Below are 16,439 nucleotides of genomic sequence, written 5' to 3'. Positions count from 1 at the left end.
TCCCTATGTGCTAGATCATGGTGCTAACACTAGCTCAGAGAAAGGGCTGCTCATGTCTTTGCTGACCCAAGAGAGTCACAAGTTGGGCCTTGATTCCCTCGTCCTTCAGGGGGAAGTTATCTTCACCAGCCCTTTACTGAGCAGGCTGGAATATCGAAGAGAGGTAGGGGGAGAGTCAACTCCAGGCATAGGAGAGGAATAATGTCCTGCAGGGTGCTCTCTTTCTCTGTAGGGCTGTATCAACACTGCACCCGTAGCTCAAAATAAGCTATGCAATTTGAGCTATGTAAATTGCGTAGCTTATTTCGAATCAATTTCTAAATAGCTTATTTCAAAAATTGGCACTGTCTATACAGCACTTATTTCAAAATGAAGCGCTATTCCAAAACATCCCCTACTCTTCGTGGAACGAGGTTTACAGAGATGTCAGAATAGCGAGCCCATGATATTTCGAAATAACGGGTGCGCTCAAAAGATGTGGAATAGCTATTTCGGGATACCTCTAGTATCCCGAAATAGCCCCACAGTGTAGACGTAGCCTAGGAGAGTAAAAGCAGTGGCTTAGAAACCCGTACACCCCTAGAATTATAGAATACTAGAACTGGAAGGGACCTTGAGAGATCATCATGTCCAGTCCCATGCCCTCACGGCAGGCCAAGCACCATCTAGACCATCCCTGATAGATTCTATCCAACCTGCTCTTAAATATCTCCAGAGATTAAGATTCCACGACCTCCCTAGGCAATTTATTCCAGTGTTTAACCACCCTAACAGTTGGTTTTCCTAATGTCCAACCTAAACCTTCCTTGCTACAATTTAAGCCCATTGTTCTCCTTGGCCTCTGATGATAGGACAAGAAACACTTTTTCCTCCCTCCTCCTTGTAACACTCTTTTAGATACTTGAAAACTGCTATCCTGTCCTCTCTGTTTTTTCTGAACTAAATAAGCCCAATTCTTTCAGTCTTCCCTCACAGGTCATGTTTTCTAGATTTTTAATCATTTTTGTTGCTTTTCTCTGGACCGTCTCCAATTTCTCCACACCCCTGTATTGGTGCATCCTGAAATTCACCATTTAGCCCAAAATGTTGAGTGTGTCTACGCTGGGTAAAGAAGAAAGGTTATAGAGGGACTAACATGTGGGTGGCAAGGGGATTTCAGATTAGGGATTTACTCTATGCCCATTTCCAAATTCAGGACTTTTGCACATCACTATAAAGCACCAGGGCAGATCAAGGCAAGAACTAATGGATTGAAAGGGTATGACAATGCAGTGAAAGGAGGTTTCTACATATCACCACAGCTGTACATGGTAGGAGAAGGGAAGAAAACAGTCTGGTAGAACTCTGGAAGGAAGAGATTTTGGGGACCCTGGTGGAGGAAGATCAAGAGCTGAGAGGAAACACTTCTTTGCACCGGAATTCTTTTTTTGGTGGCATCACAGCTATGCACCCAGAAAGCACATGGCTTTCAAGTGGATGCCTAAACTTGACTATCTCTCTGCCAGTTCTGGTGTGATCCCCCCCGACAGGTGGATAAACTGTTATCACCAGCCTGGCCCCGTTAAACACTCTTCATGCCTGTTTGGCTTCACAGCTCTTTTTTTCCTCTCGAGGTCCTAGTGTTCTATGATTCAGTCATGGCTCTCAGAGAGATGATGGTGTTCCTATGTCGGGGAGTGGAGTGGGCAGCGGGTACATCTGGGTACCTCATGCAGTCACCAGAAGCAGATGCACTACTAAGACCAGTCTTGCCTCATACCATCCAGATCTGTCAAAGGAATGGAAACAGAAATGGCACTGCTCTTTTTCTTTTTGGAGCTCACTCGGGCCTGGAGCTCGCCACATGTTTCACCTTACAGAGGCATTTACATCTGTGCAAGGAGATTGTAAAATGCTGCCCAGTCAGAACATCAGGATTTTACATACACTTCAGGGGGATTTGGAGCCAGAGATTTGGCTCAGGCCCTTAATTGGGGAATCACAGCTTGCACCTAGCATATCTGGGACAAGTGTCTCATAACTTGCTCCTTAATTGGCAGTAGGTTTCTGTATGTGCGTGTAGTCACAGCTAATGCTGGCACAGGAGCAAACACAAAAAGCAGACATTTAAAAGTCATCTAGCTTAAGGTAAAGGCTGAGCTGTCAATGTGCTTTGCAACTGCCACGCTGGGGTGTAAACAAACCCCACAATAATCTACTACACACTATGTGGTCATGTGGATTCTACTACACCACACTAAGAGCTTCCTAGTACACTTTGACCTACTCCCGTTTCAAAGCAGGGTAGCTCAAAGTGAACTATGGGATTTTTACATGTTATAAATATTAAACTTGTAAATATTTGTAGACAGTTCTTAATTATTCCTCTCAACAAGCCCTGGTAGGCAGGGAAGTGTTATGATCTCCCTTTCACAGATAGAATACTGGGGCAGAGAGATCAGGTGTCTTGCTTAAAACCCAGAGGGCAACAGTGTCAGAGAACAGGGCTAGAATACAATACAGCCTGATTTGAAGTCTCTGTTTAAATCAGAGGTGGGGAACATTTTTGGGGTTGGCAGCCACTGACCCACAGAAAAATCAACTGGGGGCTGCATACCAGTGAGAAGCAAAAAGTAACAAAAACAACAACAACAACAGACAACCAAGACCCAATCCTGAGGGGGGCACCCCAAGCATCAGAGGCCAGATCCAAGCAAGCCAGAGGCCACATCCAGCCCCGGGGCTGTAAGTTCCCCATCCTTGGTCTCAATGACTGGACTACATTAACGAATTAGGAACTATAAGATAGGGAATAATACATCACTGGTGTGAAAGGAAGCATTAGATTAATAGAATTTAGAGCCACAAGGGACCATTGGGCTCATCTAGTCTGTTCTGCTGGTGGCAAGCCACAGCATCTCACTTACCCACTCCTGTAATAGCTGGCTGGATTACTCAAGTCCTCAAGTTACTGAGGAGCCACCATTTACTCCGCTTCACACAAGCAACTGACCTGTGCCCCGTGCTGCAGAAAAACACACAAAAAATTCAGAGTTTCTGCCCATGTCTCAAGTGGGGAGGGGGAGTAATTATGGTGATTAGTCAGATCCTGAACACATGGGCAAAACCCACCAGAGCCAGACACCTGGGAAAGCATTCTCTGTAGTAACTCAGAGCCTTCCTCCCCACGTAGTATCCCAGCTCAGGCCACTGGCTGGAGGTATTAACTCAGAGCCAGCCTTAGTGACAATGGTGCCCTGGGTGAACTTGTATTTTGATGCCCCTTTCTTTCCCCCATCACCCTCTGGCTCCTGTGGGTTCCCTCCTATCACCTGCAGGCCATTACCTATACTTCTTATAGAAAGTCCACAGGAAAGTCTAGTCAATGTAGATGGGCATTTCCCATGTGAGTTAAGTGTTCCTTGATGAACCACTTAATTTGACTAGTCCCTTCAAGATGTGCTGGCTAACTTGGGTGTTACTCCAGTAGCAAACATTTGAAATACAGGTATAGAGCCAATACCTATAAGTTCAGATACAAAAATGATACATGCATACAAACAGCATAACCATATTCAGCAAATTACAACCTTTTTACCGGCATCTTACATGCCACGGTTTGTTGCAAATATACAACAGTGGTTGTAACAATGATCTACATGGTCTTTTTCTTAATCAGCTAATGACACAGGCCACATCTACACAGCAGAGCTAAAGTTGGAATAAGCTACGCAACTTCAGCTACGTCATTGCGTAGCTGAAGTTGAAATAGCTTAACTTGGCTTTTGGTTCTGCCTACCCTGCAGGAAGTCGAAGGACGAACACTGCGCAGTTTTCTGCATTCTTCACTATGGCTGGGGAGTGCAGGGGACAGATTAACTTGGACCTGTCCCAGCCAGGGGACATGCACCCCTCTCCCAGCTGTACCCACTGTGGAGTTGCAGCAGCCATGGAGAGGCACTTCTCACCTGGCTCCAAGTTGCTACAGCGAGAGAAGGCTGGTGTAGTCCTCTCTCCCCCGGGGGGCAGCCTGCCTACTGAAGTCCTCATCCCCAGTCCAGAACAACAATTTAATTAAAGCATGTACATTTTCATTTTATTTTCCAAAAAGCAAAAATTGAGTTAAGGATCCCAGCAACCTAGGTAAATCTTCTAGTCTATTATAATTGTTAATAACATTTAAAATTACTTCTCAAACAAAATCCCACTGAAAAGAATGTCTTGAGACTCACCCTGAAAGTAAGGTTTTATTTTTAAAATATAATGTTTGGACCTCCCTGGTCTGCACCCTTGCCAAGGGAGTTTGCCAGACCTAGGGAGGTCAGAGCTCTCCTGAGGAGCTGCCAGGATCTCAGCCAGTCCCCGTCCTGGCTGCCAGCCCTGCTTCACTGCCAGCCCTCAGATGTTGCCAGACCAGAGAGTCCCAGACTAGAGAGTATTGAAAAAATGGCACCATCTCACTCAACACATCTGCACAGGGGTGAGCTGCAGAGTCTATTCTTCCTTGAACATCAATGATATTGTTTACTAAATTCTTTATCAGCTACACTAATAAACAGTATACAGCATAAAACCTCTAGAATTGGTGTGATTTTCTATTCAATCCTATCACAGTTTCGTGAGCAATTTCTGTAGAGTCCTATTAAGTGTCTGCAGCATTCCATTGATTTCATATCTCTGACTTTTTATGGGACTTTGCCCTAAGCATGTTAACAGAACCACTGTTCCAAGCAGAGCTGCACTTGAAGGATATTACTAATATGCTCTGGTGTTCTGTCTCGGGAGGGATACAATACTGCAGCATTGCAGGCCCCTGAAGGAAAAGGCTTTGCTTTCAGTTCCCTTGGTATTATATCATAAGCTACTCTAAACTTTCTCATCTCAAATGCTGGGCAGGGACAGGAAGCAAAAGTCCCGTAGAAAATTAGTCAAGAAAACAACTTAAAATATTTTGTGGTAACTTTTACAGTTTGGCCTTTCTTACTGTAGCTTGGAGAAACAGCATTTCTGGCAGCTTCCCAGCCCACATGATCATTACATCACAAATATGCCATTATCTTTATATGTGCATTGGGCAAGATAAGCCACTGCTAAGGGTTAAAAATCATTTCTATGGACCCCAGACTAAGATAATGCTCCCATCCTCTCAGAGGTGATTGTGGTGTTTACATAAGAGCTTATGTAAATAAGACAGCCAGTCCCTCCAGCACTTCAGAAAATGCAAGAGCTTCTCTGTTCTCTCTCACTCTTGTATTCAGCTTTTATATGGAAATGTATCAGCAGGGGCAGTGTTCCTTAGTCAGTGCTTTCTCTTTTCTCCCCTTTTCCTACTATTTACTCCAGGCCCTGCAAGTAAATATCTTCTAATCTTGCAGCCTCCATCCTGGAACTGGAGACGACATCAGTCCCAGAAGATCCCATCCCTTGACTAGCTGAGGCTGAGCATAATTGTCAGTGAAGCACCCCTCCCACCCTGGAGGCCACTGAAATGCTTCTTGAGGGAGTCCTCTAGTTTGGTACCTCCAAGCCAGGAAGACGCCCATGATTTCAGGCAGAATTACAGCATACGGAACACTTGGTTAAACACCATTTAGCTTCTATGTGGCATTTTCCAAATTCCTCCCCAGACACAGGAATATATGTGTGAATTAAGCAGGAATCACTAGCGAGGTAGATGGCTTTACTCTCAGACATGGCTGATAAGTGTTAATTGAAACTTCCTTAATGAACATGAGTTTAAGACCCAATGTGGAAAAATTCAGCCCAGAGGAGTTTTATTTAAGAATGTTAACTGAATAAGGAGCATTGTTGCACTGCAAGAACAGTAACATTAGCTGCTACTGCTACAATATAGAGACACGACTGAATCCCTTTACATGCACCCTAGCCGACAAGTGAAAGGAGTGGCTTCTGGGATGGAATACTGCAACTGCAATGCTGCGAAAGAGCCACACTTTCAAACAGTGAGGACAGGCAGTGACTTGTCAGAATGAAATTGTAGAAGGAGTTTAGAGGGGCATCATATAATTATCTCTATTGGAATTTGGACAACACAATGGGGTTGGCCTACTACTCTTGCAAAAAAAAAAAGTGCCAGCAAATCTAAATGATCAGAAGGGCTCAGGGTCTAGGTTTTATATGCAATATGTAATACTAGACAATTTACCTGGCATTCCTCAGGTCCTTCAGGGCAGAGGTTATGAAGGATGCAGGAATCAGGGCAGTGTCTTGGGGATGTGACAGTCTCAGGATTGGGGGGTGAGGTATGCAAGAGTCAGTGCAGGGAGTGGGCGATGAAGGTCAGGGGGTGAGAGTGCAGGAGTCACAGCAGGGGGTTAGGATGTGAAGGGGTCTCAGGGGAGGTGGTGAGGAGCTATGGGCAGGAGTGGGGACGGCTGGCAACAGAAGCGATGCTGGCTGGCTGCTGACTGCTCCTCAGGGCCAGGCTGGGGCAGCAGAGGTTACGCTGCCTGGGCAGCACTACTCCCTGGCGCTGGGTCACTTGCTGCCCCCTTGTGGTCATTCAGGAGTATAACGGTCCCTGCTGTTACAGCCCTCCCTTTCCATTTGATGAGAAACAATCCCATTCCATGCACATCCCATTGCCCAGGCACAACCAAACCCTGACCTTGCTTTAGGTTATGATAAGAGGAAGCTGCATACCCATTTGGTAGTCCTAGCTCTTACCATTCAGGAGGAGTTCTTGAATAAACAAACTTACAGATGGTCATGCAGAGAAACAGATAGACAGATGTACGAACTCTCTCAAATATATAGTAGATAAACATCACAAAATTCACGCTATTTCCTCCATGAAGAACAAGCTGACTCTTGCTTCCATCTTCTCCTATTTCCTCACAACCCACAGGCAAAATGGAATTATTTGGTTTCAAAACGCAGAACGTTCCTTTGCAGCCTTTAACAGACAGGTACAGTTTATGGTTTCTGCTGTGTATTTACACAGAGGCCCGTTTCTAGCTAGCAGCCTTGGTAGTGACTGTGTGTATATGTGCCCTTGCCTGCTCTACTCATCAGCCCACAGAGGCAGAGGAGTGCAGTGTCTCTAAACTAACATTACATCATCTGGAATACTGGAAGTCTGCTGCCTGGTTCTTCACGTGGGGGATGTGAGTCTGCAGCCAAGCTCCATGGGCATTACTTTTCTTTCCTCTTCATCTCATGTTACTTTTCTCATTCAACATTTGCTTCCAAGAAGTGACTAATGGAGATGGATGAGGGATGGATCACCCTGGAGCTGCTCTGTGGAGGCAACTGTCCACGGGGAAAACATGGATTGTTTATAAGCAATTCTCATAGCTCCAGAGATCCCAAAGCAATGCATTAGACACCGGAAGTGCAGTGACTATACAGAACTATCATGCACTCAACAACAGAATATATCCAGCTTCGATACCAAAACCTCTGCTGCAGCAGCCACTGGTTTGACATCTCTGCACAGTGCTAAGTACACACATAGAACACTTCACTGCAGCGTCAGCACTGGATGCAAGATCAAATCTCAGCATGAAACTCAGACCCGTGAACTTCCAACCCAAAGTGTCTGTGACCTTCTGGTTGAACCACCACAGCGCATCATGGGAGACAAAGTCCACTCAAGAGGCTAGCCAACAGAATAGCTCAAGCAGACACAGATTAATGCTGAATTGACCTGCAATTAAATGTCTAGATTCTGTTCAGCAAACTGAAATATTTCAATCTGAGTCAGTACAGCCAGAAATAAAATATTTCACGTGGATTTTACCCACAAAAATATTTAAAAAAAAAACCTTCAGCAAAATAAAACTTTTCCTGTGGAACATTCCTTGTTTGCAGAAACTACATTTTCCATAATTCCCAATCAGCTCTAGTCTCTAGTTATGTACCGGAAAACCAGTCTCCACGTCACTCCCCAGTGCTGGGTTGAGTCAGCAGGGCTCAGAGTAAACAGTGGTATAAACCTTGTTTTTGCCACTAAGCTCAGCAGCTGGGTCTGAATACATGCCTGCTTCACCTTTCACTGCCACAAGTTTTACACCAGTATAAATCCATTGACTTGGAAAGGAGGGTTACTCCTGATTTACATGAGTGTGAAAGGCGAATCTGGCCTAAGGAGCAGCTCCACTGAATCGATTTATGCCTTTTTCCTCCCACACTATAGAGTAAAACTGCACATTTACGGCTGAGCTGCTTTTGATTAAATGCTTGCTCATTTTCTATCACAAAGTGTTTGTCTTTTGGAAGTTCTTAATATCTCTGTCTGCCAAGCCACAATATTGTGTCACGCTGTTTGCTGGTGTTGCTTGCCTAGCATATTAAGAGCTCAGAGCACTAAAGAATTGAGTTGTAATGCTGTTAGGTGGCAAAAATGTCAGTTTTCTGACCTGAATTTAGACTGCCATCTCTGCCAGTCTGAAATGCAAAAGAATCTGTGCAAAGTATGTAGGTGCCGAAAACACCCAACCTGGAGAAGGATGAGTCACTGCAGGATATTAGATTCTCAGTGTGCACTAACCATGCTCTTTCCAGTTTGATATATCCACCTGTTCCAAGAGGCCTATGGCATAATGGCCACAACTCCTTCTTTGTTCTTAACAGAGTCTATGTCTAATCAGTTCACTGCAGGCTGGGATATCAATTTACTCTGCACTAAATGTGTGTGTGTGTGTGTATACCCTGTTGCCATGCATTAAGTGCTCTCTGCTCTACTCCCATTTCAAAGGTAGGGTTGCCAGATGGTTTAACCAAAAAATACCGAACACCCCCCCCCAAAAAAAAAAACACTGGGGGAAAAAATTCTGTTGAGGGGAAAAAAAAGGAGGGGGGGAAAGTTGTTGAGGGGAAAAAAGGACAGAGTTATTAAGCAAAATAAATAAATAAATAATAAAACAGCATGGCCCCTTTCAGAGTGCCTGCAGAGTCAGAATAGGGATAGGAACAGGGGAGAGGTAGAACACTAAGACCCAGAGAAGGCATTGCTTCCCCTTGGTCTTTAGGCTTTTTGGCGGTGGCCATTTTGTTTTTTTGATGAAGCCAGAACGCAGCATCCCTGCGGAACCAGGTAAGCAGGAGGTCCGGGGGCAGGGGGATGGGGGTGTCGGGAGTCTGGGCGGGGGCTAGGCCCAGTTGCCGAGTGGTAGGATTGCTAGGTGTCCGGTAGTTTTGCCTCATGGCCGTGAAAAAAAAATCTGAAAATATTGGACATTTCAGGTGTCCGGTATTTTCTGAATTTTTTACTGGACAGGAGGCGAAACTACTGGACTGTCAGAGTCAATACTGGACACCTGGCAACCCTATTCAAAGGGGCTAGATTAAAGCACATTGCAGAGCTTTTAGTGTTCAGCAACAGGGTCTTCACAGACACCAGTACCTGGCAGGCTGCTGGGAAGTAGATTTACATCCCAACCTGTCATAAACTAAGTGTTTGTGTACATAGGCCCTGTGTCTTTAGAGAAGGGATGGCCTAAGGGTTTCTGCTACCTTGGGCCAAAAAATACTCTGTATTTGTATCTGAATGACATCAACACATTCTTACCTTTGCATCCTTGAGACTCTGTTCTTGTTCCCCAATACCCCTTCTATATCTTTCTTTATTCCTTGTTTTCTCTTCCAGCTCCAAATTTTTGTCTTCTCTTTTCTCTACTTCATTTTCAGTTTTTTAGCCTCCTTTCTTTCCATTGACTCTTCTCTTTGTTTTACTCCATTCTCCTCCCTCCCAGTCCATTGTGATCTGTTTTCCTCCCTGTTTCCCAATGCCTTTCTGTACCCCATTTCATTTTCTGGGCGCTCTACTGTGTTTGCAACCTCTTTCTCATTCTGCTCTCCATTCTCTGTTCACTTACCTTTTTTTCTAGTGCCTCAGTTTCATCCTTTGATAGCACCTCTTTATTCTCCATTGGGTGCAGGGAGATCATAACATGAGCCACTTCTGGAACTGAGATCCTCGAAGGCCCAGGCATCTCATGCTCAAATGAGCCTCAGTCACTTTCTCTGGTGGAATGTTCACCTGATCTGATGCAGAACAGTATCAGCTTGCGTGTGAAGTGAAGAGATGATCAGAAGCAGAGGAGGTGGGTCCTATGTGCTCTGAGATCAGGATGGAATGTTCTGTTTGAACTGATAGTGCAGCCAGTGGCAATCGGAGCCCTGGCAGTAATGGAACTTCAGACTAAGAGATTTTGACACCTCCTGCAATGTGGAGCCCAAAGAGACTGTCCAGTCAGTCTGTGTCTAAAGCTCTCACTGCTATAGGATACTGCATACATACAGCTACAATAAAAGAATGGGAAGGTTAAAAAGTCAAGCTTTTATATTTAGAATATACTGCCCTAATATATTGCTGGTGAGATTCAGCCCCCATACGTGCATGTGTTATGATACAGTCTTGCTCAACAGCATGTAGAATTTTAAATTAATGGAGATTGCCTATCTCCTAGAACTGGAAGGGACCTGAAAGGTCATCATGTCCAGTCCCCTGCCTTCACAGCAGGATCAAGTACCATCCCTGACAAATTTTTGCCCCAAGTGGCCTCTGCAAGGATTGAACTCACAACCCTGGGTTTAGCAGGCCAATGCTCAAATCACTGAGCTATTCCTCCCCCACCCTCCTGTGTTCCAGCTCAGCACATTAAAAACAAGAGAACAGCATTTCTGTCCTTGAAACCTTCTGCCTCATTTACTGTCCATCCTCTGCACTGAACAAGGGAGGTGTCTTTTAGAACAAATAATATGTGGCCACATAATTACAGTCAGAATACATAGTCACAATGGAGCTGGATTGCACAAATAGTTAAAAGCACTACAGTACATCATTAGTCAAACATCTCCATGACTGAGTAGAGCAGGCCAAATCCTGCTCCTTGTGAAGTCATATAAGAGAGTCCTATTGGCTTCAGTGGGAGCAGGATTGGACCTACACTGAGGCCAGTACATTGTGGCTAGCTGTTAGTGGAAGTGGTACCCTTAAATGACTTAGCCTTTTCCTGCTCCTAGCACTTACACTTATTGGTCAAGTAAAGATGTTAGCTCGTGCAAGATAAACAGTACAGATGACAAATATGTAGCTGTTCTTATTGTTATTACTCATCATGGAACAAAATACACAGGAAGAATTGGTTCCTACCCTACAGATCCTGCAAGATAAACAGTACAGACAACAAATATGACCAGAGGAAGATGAATAGATAATAGGTACTTCTAAGCAACGTGGGGCTGTAAAATAAATAAACAAACAAGAATAGGGTTTTACAAACATATCTGCAGTGCCAGGGGAATCCTTCGATCAGATATTAGACATTTAGATTTAGTGCCATATTAAACTCAAATTATATTTAAGTATTTTTTTAAATCATTAATATAGAAACTGGAAAGAAGCTCCCATCTGGTGATGAACTAAAGGTAGGCCACTTTTAAACTGAAACTCTACTTGACCGCATCAGTTTGTTTCTGTTCTGCGTGTATTTCAATGGAATCTTCCTCAATACCAGCTTTACAAGCAATTTTTTCCCCCATCATCAGCAAACTTCTGACCCACCTTCTAACCCTTCTCAAAGTCTGTGGGTTACCTCCTACTACATAAAGAATCATACAAATAATGACAAAGACCTACTTGACTCACCTAGTCTCTTGTTCGGGGAGAGGGTGCAGGATTGTCAATATAATGCATTAAGGAGCAAAACACCTTGCTAGTTTTAAAACGCCATGAGCACTCAATCATTTCGCTTGAGAAACTTAATTATTCCCCAGTCTAACAATAATCAGTGAGGTTGTTTTCTGTTATTAAAGCTAATATTTGCTTTAATTTACTCTTACCCAGTTCTATATTCACGTACAATACAAAATAATCCCATCAATTTCTTTATGTTTGCATATTAAGAATTGGTGAGTTTGTCTGGCTACCGTGGATTTGAAAGTTGGACTTCAATGCAAACGTTATTGGGTTTGCATTCCGAGTAGAGGAAATAATGAATAAATAGGCAGAGAGAAATAATCCATTGGTAAAAGCAGGATAAAACAAAAGGAGACACAACCATGATTAATATGAAATAAACACAAAGGAATGTGAAAAAAAGGCTTACAGAAAGGAGGAGAAAGAGAGAGAGAAATTTTGATAAAAAAAGAAATGGTGTGTATGTACCATATGTAGGACACCAGCCTGGCTTTGAGGCGGTTGTTTTATCTTTAACACATAGCACAGACTTCCCTTTAGCTAGAAAAACATTTTGTTTTAACAGTGAGTCAGCCTTGAGAAAAACGTGGGTTTACTTTGCAAGAGGAAAAAGCGTTTGTGAACTCTAATTTTGCAAAACCCCAAATAGGAAGGTTCACAAAAAAGTCTTACATTTCACAGATCATGTCCAGCCCGGCCTCTCATATGGTAATCAAGCCCTATTGAGAGCTTGATCTGTACCATTTAAGCATAATCCTGTGCTGGAGCTGCACTACCTGGGGGGCGTGCTGGAGAGACACCTCAGGGAGGCATAATGTGTCTGGGAGCTCCCTAGTTCACAGGGGGAACACACCCACTGTAACACCCTAACACCCTTGGTTGGATACTGCACATGCTCCCCAATGATTCAGAAGAAAGGGGTGGGGATAGGGCCCTGCCATCTGCCCCTACTGGTGTACAGTGCATGTTAGCAGAGATTAGGACCTCTTGCAGGCCTTAGTGCGAGGTGCAAAGTAGGGAAGTCCTGTTGCACCTTCCTACACTTTTATAACCAGAATCCAGGGCCTGTTTCTCCCCTTCATACACTGGTTTTACACTGGTGTAATTCCATTTAATTCTGGGGAGATACTTCTCTTTTATACATGCATAAGTGAGAGGAGCTTTAGGCTCTTAGAACCAAATTCTGCTTTTAGTCACACTGATTTAAATCTAGAGTAACTCAGATTTACACCAAGCCACATCTGGGCCATAGTTTTAAATCTTTCCCTCCAGCCCCTAATCAATTTGAACACCAAGCATGTTGCTTGGACATCGCCTCTTCCCCTAGCATAGCTATGGCCAGAGCCCACTGAGGTGGTAAATATTTATATTGTCAGACTGTGAAATGTCCAATTATTCTACAAGGAAGGGAACGTCATGGAAGGAAGGATGATCATGCCGTTATAGCTCAGGACTGGCAGCCAGAAGATCAAGATCCCTGTCTTTGCTCTGCTGCAGCCTTCCTGCATGAACTTAACCTCTCTGGCTATGTCTAGACTGCAAGCCTCTTTCGAAAGAGGCTCTTTCGAAAGATACTTTCGAAAGAGCCTCTTTCGAAAGAGAGCGTCTAGACTGCACGTTGAACTTTCGAAAAAGCGGCTTGCTTTTTCGAAAGAAAGCATCCAGTGAGTCTGGATGCTCTCTTTCGAAGAAGCCCTATTTACATTGAAGAACGCCTTCTTTCGAAAGAGGAACTTTCGAAAGAAGGCGTTCTTCCTCGTGAAATGAGGTTTACCGCTATCGAAAGAAAAGCCGCGTTCTTTCGATTTAATTTCGAAAGAACGCGGCTTGAGTCTGGACGCAGGGGAAGTTTTTTCGGAAAAAGGCTACTTTTCCCGAAAAAAGCCCTGAGTCTGGACACAGCCTCTGTGTCTCCATTTTCCCATCAGTAAAACAGATAATAATACAGAATAATATTCACCTACCTCCTAGGATGCTTGTGAGGTTAAATTAATGTTCGCTGAGACTCACAGATCTATAGAAGAATAAAATATTATTATTATTATATGTTACTTAGGATGAACCAAGAGGCATAGTTAGGAATAAGAAGATAAAAATCAAACAAAGGAAAACCTAGCATGAATATCAGGAAAGAGAACCTAATTGATAAATCTATTATTAGGCAGCACAATAGTCTTCTGAGGAAGAGGGGAAAACTTAATCACTTAGGACATTTTTAAAAACTGAGCAAAAGAATATATACTTGTCCTTTTGAATGGACACGAGGAGGACTCTAATGCCGTAGGGTATGTTTACAATACAGCGTTATTTCAAAATAACTCAGGCTATTTTGAAATAACACGGTGAGTGTTCACACAGCAAATCCATTATTTTGAAATAATTTCAAAATAACAGGCTTCTTATTCTGGAAAAATAAACCCTCATTTCACGAGAAATAATGCCTATTTTGAAATTGCTATTTCAAAATAGCGGTAGTGTGGATGCTCCACTGCTGCTATTTCAAAATAGCTCCTTCACAGGCCCATTCAAAGTAATTACTCCCCGGTGCTTCTTGGAGCTCTAAATTGCGGTAACGTGTCCACATTAGGGGAGTCGATCTCAGACTAATTTCAAGGCTTCATTGTAGAGTGCATTTGCTATTTCAAAATAGCTATTTGGGGAGTTATTATTCCAAAATAACTTATTTCAAAATACCCTTGTAGTATAAACATACCCTTACAGGCAGATTCTGCTCTGTTATACCATGTCTGTGTATTTGCACTTGGAATTATACCACTGAAGTATTTGCACAAGCATAACTGAAAGGGGATTTGTGTCAAGGTCTTTTCCATCTGTTAAGTTCCATGGTTTATGATTCACGTTAAAAAAAACAAGGATGGTTGAAAAAAAAAAAGAGTAGTTTTCAGTTGTGTGGTGATGAAATACAGTAACTGAAAATGCTGTGGGTTTTGAGGTTGGATTTTGTGATTAAAATATTGTTAGGTTAGAGACAGGATTGGTTGGCACACTCGATAAGGCATTATGCTTTCACCTCTGAGGAGTTGAGTTCAAACCTGGTTTAAGACACAAAACCCATAAATAGTTCAGAATGATTAACAGTTTCTAAATAGAAGACAACTGGCATAACAGGGTGCTGAAGATCATGACTGATGCCATAGCAGTAGTGAAGGCAGGACAGGAATAAGAGGGAGCAGAGACAGTGAAAACAGAGCTGCATTGGCAGAAATATGGAGAGACCAAAGATGAGAATACTTGGAGATGCTGCAGATGAGATTAAGGTGCCCATGGCAAATCTGTGCAGGACTGGAGTGGCAGGCTGTACTGCACACATGGACTCAGGTGCCTTTGCAGAACTATTTAGGGTCTTCACAGCCTCTGAAATTCTAAAAATGGTCAGTTTAGTTATGTGCCAAACACTCCTTGTTACTTCAGGCATTAAGCACCACCTTTCAAATGAGCTCTCATTTCTCAAAAACACTTTGCAATTATATTTCAATTCAGTCACATGTTCCTGTTACAGACAATAGCTCAGCTGCAGGAACAATTGTGACAGCCATCTTGGACTAACATTAGGGTTGCCAGGTGTCCGGTATTGACCCAGACAGTCCAGTATTTTCACCACCTAAAATGTCCGGTATTTAATTTTTTCCCCCGCCAGGAGGCGAAAATACCAGACACCTGGCAACCCTATGACACACTCAGCAACTAGGCCCCCCTCCCCCGAAAATCCCCTCACCTCCCGCTTACCTGATTCCGCAAGGGCTTGTCTTGTGGCTGAAACAGAAAAACAGAATGGCCAACGGCAAAAAAACCTCTTCTTAGAGGGGCCATGATTAATAACTGCTGTCGGGGTTTCCTTTTATTTTGCTCAACAACTTTGGTCTTCCCCCTTATTTTTCCTCAATAGAATTTTTTTCCCGGTGTGTTGGTTTTTTGGTATTGTTTGGGGGGGAGGGTGTTCGGTATTTTTGGTTAAACCATCTGGCAACTCTAACTAACATACTGAAAATGATTACACACATACACACATACACTCACACACACACAAACACACACTTTCATTTTCAAGTGCAGCTTTTCTTGAAAGGAAGAGCTCTTTTCAAACTGCCAGCGTGCACATACCCAGCCTAGACAGTTGTAGCCTGCTTCAATGCATTGGTAAATGCTACATGCAAGCCAATGCGGTTCTGTTTTCACTAGACATCAGAGTCATATCTGTTAACAGGCCAGCCCAACACCTATGCAATAGCTAGGTCCTATTTAAGCACCAAAGACAAGGCTTATGTTATACATGAGTGATGCATAGTCCTTTTGCTGCTCCTTTGCCCTGAGGTGAATGTCATTCAAAATGCAGTTACTGTAAACAATGAGCACTAGATTTGCTCATGAGTTAATGTGATCTAGTCAGCTGGAAACCAAATTTAGCTTTTCCTCTCTGTATTCTTGGGTAACTCCAGCTACTTCTGGAAGTTTTTTAACATAATTTTATATCTTTAGTTTTTCTACACTTTCCCATAATTTAACCCAGGCCTAAAATGCAGCACAAGTGAGATGTAACTTTTGTGAGGTAGTGTATCAGGCCTTTTTGCATGAAAGATTCATCCTAGGACCTCTGAAGGTTAGCTCATGAGGTAAGTTTTTAAAAAAGTAGGCACAGTTAATAAATACTATACTTTGAGATTCTATTACACCTTTCAAGTAAGGATCTCAATGCGTTTTGCAGGGAATCATTCCTCCCATTTTACAGAGTGGAGGCTCTTGAGTCAGTGGCCCAAGGTGGGTGCCTAGTCCTTTA

The 16,439-nt window shown here is 43.3% G+C and overlaps 1 long non-coding RNA gene across 1 annotated transcript in view; it reads right to left on the bottom strand.

Moving 5' to 3' along the window:
* LOC142829150 (uncharacterized) overlaps window positions 1–15,355 on the bottom strand; it is a 114,090-nt gene extending 98,735 nt beyond the window's left edge. Inside the window, exon 1 of the long non-coding RNA XR_016349668.1 lies at window positions 2,907–15,355. This is a non-coding gene — a long non-coding RNA (uncharacterized LOC142829150). The remainder of the gene's footprint in view (window positions 1–2,906) is intronic.
* Window positions 15,356–16,439: the final 1,084 nt, after the last annotated feature.

This window comes from Pelodiscus sinensis, chromosome 5 (genome assembly GCF_052426305.1).
Source record: "Pelodiscus sinensis isolate ZL-2025 chromosome 5, ASM5242630v1, whole genome shotgun sequence".
Lineage (NCBI taxonomy): Eukaryota > Metazoa > Chordata > Testudines > Trionychidae > Pelodiscus > Pelodiscus sinensis.
Note: the sequence above shows the minus strand (reverse complement) of the source record. Positions and strands in the feature narration are given on the sequence as shown.